Consider the following 6,324-nt stretch of genomic DNA (forward strand, 5'->3'; position numbering starts at 1 on the left):
CCGGGCTTTCATCCACCAGCGAGGAGCGATGGTCCTCAGAGCCCCGTTGCACCCGTGCAGCCCGTCCTCAGCACATTTGTCCCTCACATCCACAGGTGTCTGCCTGGGAAAGCACCGGCGGCAGCACACCAACCCTTAACAGAAGAGGGATAAGCTATTTATTGCAAGGCTTGTCCCATGAAGTTTAAATGGCTGAAAATGCCCAGTGGTTTGCAGGATTAAGTCCTGAGTTTGTAAAGTAGTAGCACATGTGGTGGCCACTTAATGAGCTTAATATCTATTAGCTTATTTATAATGCCAGTGATACAAGAAATGATCTCATCTGTGTCTGGAAAACAGTGCAAGGAGGTGAAAGAGCAGCTCAGAAACACCAATATCTAAAAAAAAAATGAACCCCAAAAAACCCACTGCCAAAGACACAGACCTCTGCTTGCATTGGATCAAAAGTTTTCAAACCCTCTATTTGGGATGGTGGCAGTGAGAGATATCAGTGAAATCGCCTCAGCCACACACACCGTGCCCAGGCAGTTGGCTATGGTCCGTGCAATGAGTTTCTCCGGAGCAGGACAGCCAGCTTGGCTGGTCTTGCAGAATTTGGCTCTTGCAACCACAGCAGTTCTGAAAACAAAAATATCCTGTCATCTAAATACATTGGCATCTCTGTCATGCAGAAGGCACAGGCATTTTGAAAGCAGTGACTGTACAGGTGCAGAGCATGTCCGTCACTCAGCCCTTCGTTAGCTTGCAAGGAGCTACAGAAGTGTAAACAATTTTAAAATTACATAAAGCTCTGAGGGAACACCATTAACGCTGCTAATTAAACCATACATGGTGCAGCCCTTTTCTTTCAGTTCCTTACAAGTGGTGTTAAAATTCATACTATTAAATATGAGAAAAGAGAGAATTTCAATCCTACCCCCACCATGGTTTCTGGTTCCAGACTTGCAGTATTTTCATCATCCCCTGCCTCATTTATGGTTGAGCTTGATTTGTTAGCTAGAAGAAACTGAATTAAACCCTAATTCTCCCTCCATGAGCGCTGCTGTGTGGCCCCGCTGCTCTCAGGCTCATTACCAGCAAGCTTTGGTTCAGCAATTGGAGTTTGGCACCATTCCTGGGGGAGATGAGGATGGTAATGTGATGCCCTAAAAAAATACTAAATAAAATTCCATTGCTTTTGGGGACAGGGTCATTTGATGGATCCAGCACCCCAATGGTTCTCCCTGTTTGCAGTGGCTGAACAGCTCAGCCCATTATGTTGCTTGAAAAAGCCTGGTTTAGACCCATTTTTTATTCCCAAAGCCATATCTTCAGGTCTTGAGAGGGGCACGTTGTGAAATGGGTGAAGTCTGAGCCCCCAGGCCAAAGTCTGGGAGAAGAGTCAATAGAGGAGGGAGAAGCAGTGCCTTCCCCTGAGCTCCCTCTTCTTGTTTGGTTTCCATCAATCATTTATTTTTACGGTGGCCTTTCAAAATAAGAATGTGGCATTTAATGCTTCTCTGAGCTTGCTGAGATGCTGCTGTGTTTGCTGCAGGGAGGGAAATAGCCCTAATTGAAAATAGAGGAGGCTCCTTCGTTAGAGAAGTGATGGGAGCGGTGAGACCCAAGCAGAGAACCTGAGAGTGTGAAGCCATTGGAAATCTGCACCCACCAGAAAATGGCCTTTATGAAACTATAGAGTCATTGTAGACAAGCTACAAAATCCAGACCTTCTTCCTCCCCATCCCCAGCTCTAACCACCGGATAATATCCCCCTCAACTATAAAACAGATGTTAAATTAAAAAAGCAGGACAGAGAAGAATAAAAAGTACCAAAGAAATCATCTACCAAAGCTCTGTCCCTTTATGTGAAAACCTGGGGCACAAAAAGAAACAATGTCTTTTTTTTTTTTCCTTAAGAAAACCAAAATTGCATCAGCAGAGGCAAATAAGGAACTCATCTTCTTGCAATAGCACATCTGAATCAATAAAATAGAGCAGCCATCAATACACCGGTTTTCTGGACTGTGATGGAGAGAGGGAACAGAAATGGCAAAATCAGGACTCACTCAGCCCATTCTGCATCCAACACCCCCCACATGGCTTCTTCATTATTTCTCAATACACACACATAAATAGACAATTTACAGTGAATGCTAAATGCCATTTGACCTATTGTCAGAAGAACCTCCTGAATTCTGTAGGTGTGTTCCCTAATACTGACTTCTGCACATTCTCTCACAGCCAATCTTATAGGAATATTTTATTTCTTGTTTTCCTAAGGAAAAAACTGAGACTTTCTCTGCCAGAAATGGAGCAGAAAGGGCAGGACTCCTCAGCCAACATGATGCTGACACTTGTAAAATGAAATAAGAAACTTTTTTCACTCGTGTGGCCATCAAGAGGCTTTTGCCCATAGATCAGGCCTTTAGATTCCAAATACTTTGGGTTCCCTTGGGCAGAGATCCCTGCCTTGCTATGCAGACAGCCTCTGACTAACCCAATATGGATGGAAAGCAGTTGGTTTTGGGTAGGTTTTTTTTGTGGACACATCCACAGCTCATTGCACAGACTTGCACGCCAGCAAGGACGACAGTAGCAAACCATCAGGAACCCAGATCTGCAACGTGCCACCTCAAATCAGCCGTGCCTGTGTGACGGACCTCCCCACGCCAGCCTGGTGTGCAAGGCAGCTCTCCTCCCCCCTGCCCACGGCGCTGCCGTCCTGGCAAAGCACTGACCTGCAGCTGCCCACAGCAACCATGAGCAGCCCCATTTCTCTCCATGGAGTCCCAGTGGCAAGCTCTGTGCAAGGACATGAGAAACTCATCCTGCTTTGCCTAAAATGCATTTTTATATATATACGTATGTATATATATGTAAAATGCGCATAGATACACCTGAACAGGCTCCCCAGGGAAGTGGTGACACCACCAAGCCTGTCAGAGTTCAAGGAGCATCTGGATGATGCTCTTAGTCATATGGTTTAGTTTTAGGTAGTCCTGTGAGGAGCAGGAAGTTGGACCCAGTGATCCTTATTGGTCCCTTCTAACTTGAGATATTCTATGATTCTCTGCACATACACACACACATATGGAGAGATATATATGCTTTTCTGTCCCAGTCCATGGTTTTGGTGGGGTGGCCTTGGCTGGCTGCCAGGTGCCCACCCAGCCGCTCCCCTCCTCAACAGGACAGGGAAGACTATAAGATAAAAAAAAAAAAGCAAGCTCATGGGTCAAGATAAAGACAGGAGATGCCCTACGGCCACCAAACCACCACTCCAGTGGCTGGAGAAGTGCCCAGCCGTGGCTCAGGGGGACGCAGCCCTGCCACCACTTGCATTGCCCCACAATCTGAATTTTCAAAATTGTCCAACAAGTGACTTTTACTAGCACAGCGTTGATGCAAACCAGCCAGGATACAAGCAAGGCAGCGCCGCTATTTCTTCTCCAGTGACTAAGAAAATGTGACTATGTGATCAACCCTCACGAATGCATTTGGGGAAGCCTGCCAGTGCCTGCATTTGATTTCTTGCCTAAACTCCAGCCAGATTAACGCAACATCAGCTTGGAAGCCATAAAACATGAGACAAACAATGTAAATCAGTGTGACCAGAAAAATTTAACAGGAAACAGGCTGTGCTCTTTATTTTCTGGATCAGAGAGCAGCTGGCCGGCGCAGCCACGATTACCTCTGAAATTCCTTGCACCCATTTGCTTATTTGCAAGCAGGAAAAAAGGGAGTTGAAAGCTGATTTCATGTAATGTGGCGTTTGGTATAAATCAACTGTATATGACTTAGAATTGGACAAGAGACAGAAAAATCACAAAAAGAGACAGATGAAACACTGTTAAACTAAGAGACTGGAGAAAAAGCAAGTAATGGGATTAAATTGATGTCTGGAGATGTTGGGATTTACTGTTTATCTAAGGACTGTCAGGAAGGGCAGCAGTGTGCATCACTGCAGGAGTAAATGTCTGTATGGTAGAGCTACAAATAACTGCATTTAACACCTCTTTAGGGTATTTTAAGGCAGGCAACAAGGCTGACAGGAAGCTCAGTGTCACTTCTCCCTCCAGTAGATATACTCTCAGCCCAGCCATGCTCAATGGAGGATCCCAGCTCTGCTCACCAATGGCACCCAGTGCATCGGACCCGTGGGGCTGCAAACGATGCCAGGGATAAGAAACACATCGGTGGGAAGGCTGGGAGCCAAGCACCGAGCTTGGAGGCAGATGGGGCTTGAGACAGCCATCAGGGTCAGCTCATGAAGCACCCAGTTGATATAATCCCTTTCACAGGCTGATCAAAGTCCACTAAAATCCATTTCGATTGATTTTTTCCCCCACACTATTCCCCTTATAGTGCTGCTGCAAAACCCCAGCAGCAGCACCCACTCAGTGCTGTGTGTCCCCGCAGGATATCGCCGTGATAACACCATCACATCTCCAAAACTGCAAGCCCAAACGGGGTTTTGTCAAAACCAACCACTGCCTCAGGTCCGACCCGCCTTGTGGAAAAGCATCCTGCTCACCCCCAACCCAAGCGACACAACCCCCAACTCACAGCATTGCTGAATTTCACCTTTTTAGACTTAAAGAGCCGATTCTGGTCCCCATCAGCAGGGCTGAATGGCAGCGAGTGCTGGCTCCAGGCAGACTCTGTCCTTCCCTCTGCAGCCACTGACTGCTGAAGTGATCACCAATATTTGAAGAAGGGCTCAGCCGGGAGCTGGAGCCTGATTTCAGGCAGATCAGGAGGATTGCCGCACGGTGAGAGACGCCTCAGGACACACATTGGGTCTTTGGTGATCTCTTCCCACCAGCTGCTATTTCTTCCCCACCCGCTTTTATAGGAGCCTGATAGCTCCCATTGGCTCGAGGCACATTTATTATAGTGACTACTATGACCCATTTAAATCGCGTTAAATAATTTCTCAGTTCATTGTCCTGCAGAGATTAGTTACATATAAGCATATTTTAATGATTAACTATTGGGCTCTGCTGAGGCCCCAGCAAAAAATGCAGAATTCGCAGCCTCCCTCTGTCTCTCCCTCCCCTCCTGCCAGCTCCCTGCTTCATCACCAGTCTCACAATATTTATGGTTTTCCTCAGAGCCTCCACTCCTGGCCTGATACAACCAGCTCAGCTGGCACTGGAGGGAAGGCTTCAGCTCTCAGAGCTGCAGAAGGGCTGGGAAAAGCTCAAAATCCAGAGTCTGAAGAGGAAGAAGCAACATTTGGAGGTTAAATCATGAAGAGGCAGCATTTGTAGAGTCAATCACAGGTTTTGGAGTGAATCGCAGGCTTTCTCGGTGTGTTGGGCACTAGAGATGAGCCTGTGGTTGGACCTGGCTCTCCGTGGCCCTGATGAAACTCAGTAAGACGCTGCAGGTGGTGACATTACTGGGGCAGAAGCTGGGCTTTGTGCAGAACCAGCAGTGCCAGCTGTGGGCCTTGCCCCGGGCATTTCTTCACACGCAGGGCTGAGGGCCAGGGCTCCAACAGCAGGACATTTCAGGGCTGGATTCACCTTCTGAGCCACTCCCGGCATCTGTGCACAAGGGAAATACATAAGAAAGCAGTGATTGCTCTTCCTTACCTGCACAGACCCCCATCCAAACAACCCCTGCTTCTGTACCCACATCTGCAGAGCAAAGCCTCACCTGGGCAAAGCACATCAACCCCCGTTCAACAAACCCCAACAGGATAAATCATATTTCACCAGAAGAACATTGAACACTCGTATGCCGCTCATCCCATCTCATCTCATCCCATCAAACCTGGTGGTTTCCAATATGGGGCAGCAACGATCCCACTGTGGGAAGTCAGCATGGATGGGACAACCCCAGCACCACGCAGGGATGAGTTACCCACAGATGCCCTCCACCAGAAATTTGGAGCACAAGGAGCATTTTAGGGCCATATCCAATGCAACACCCACAGTCTCTGTGCTACCTTCTCCAGTTGCTTCAACTGCTGGGATCTCACCCGAGGTGGTGACACAGGCAGGGGGCTCTGTCCCGCTCAGAGCAGGCCCACAGGGCTGGCAAAAAGGCAACTTTCCGCTGAGACCATGCCTGAGGGCAGGACATTGCACAGGAAAAGGAAAAATGTTTAAATTGGCCTGAAGCAGCCCATTTCCACCCCTGGCCTGCTCATGGATGCTGCAGTGTGGGCAGCTGAGAGCAGCAGTGTTTGGAGGGTTTTATGGGCTTTGCTGGGTGATGAAGGAGCAAACCTGCTGGGAGGAAGCAGTTGGATCCTGTTAGGGTTCGCGTGGGTGTTTTCAGTGCTTGCTTTTCTCCTTCCTCACAGCCGCCCTCCGGTTGCTGCACCCTGAG

The 6,324-nt window shown here is 48.0% G+C and overlaps 1 protein-coding gene across 1 annotated transcript in view; it reads right to left on the reverse strand.

The window, feature by feature from the left end:
• Positions 1–4,768, reverse strand: part of TPST1 (tyrosylprotein sulfotransferase 1) — a 48,199-nt gene extending 43,431 nt beyond the window's left edge. Inside the window, exon 1 of the mRNA XM_042791701.1 lies at positions 4,567–4,768. The gene's annotated coding sequence lies outside the window, so the exon portion shown is untranslated. The remainder of the gene's footprint in view (positions 1–4,566) is intronic.
• Positions 4,769–6,324: the final 1,556 nt, after the last annotated feature.

Source organism: Tyto alba, unplaced genomic scaffold, assembly GCF_018691265.1.
Source record: "Tyto alba isolate M040663 unplaced genomic scaffold, T.alba_DEE_v4.0 Super-Scaffold_19, whole genome shotgun sequence".
NCBI classification, from domain to species: domain Eukaryota; kingdom Metazoa; phylum Chordata; class Aves; order Strigiformes; family Tytonidae; genus Tyto; species Tyto alba.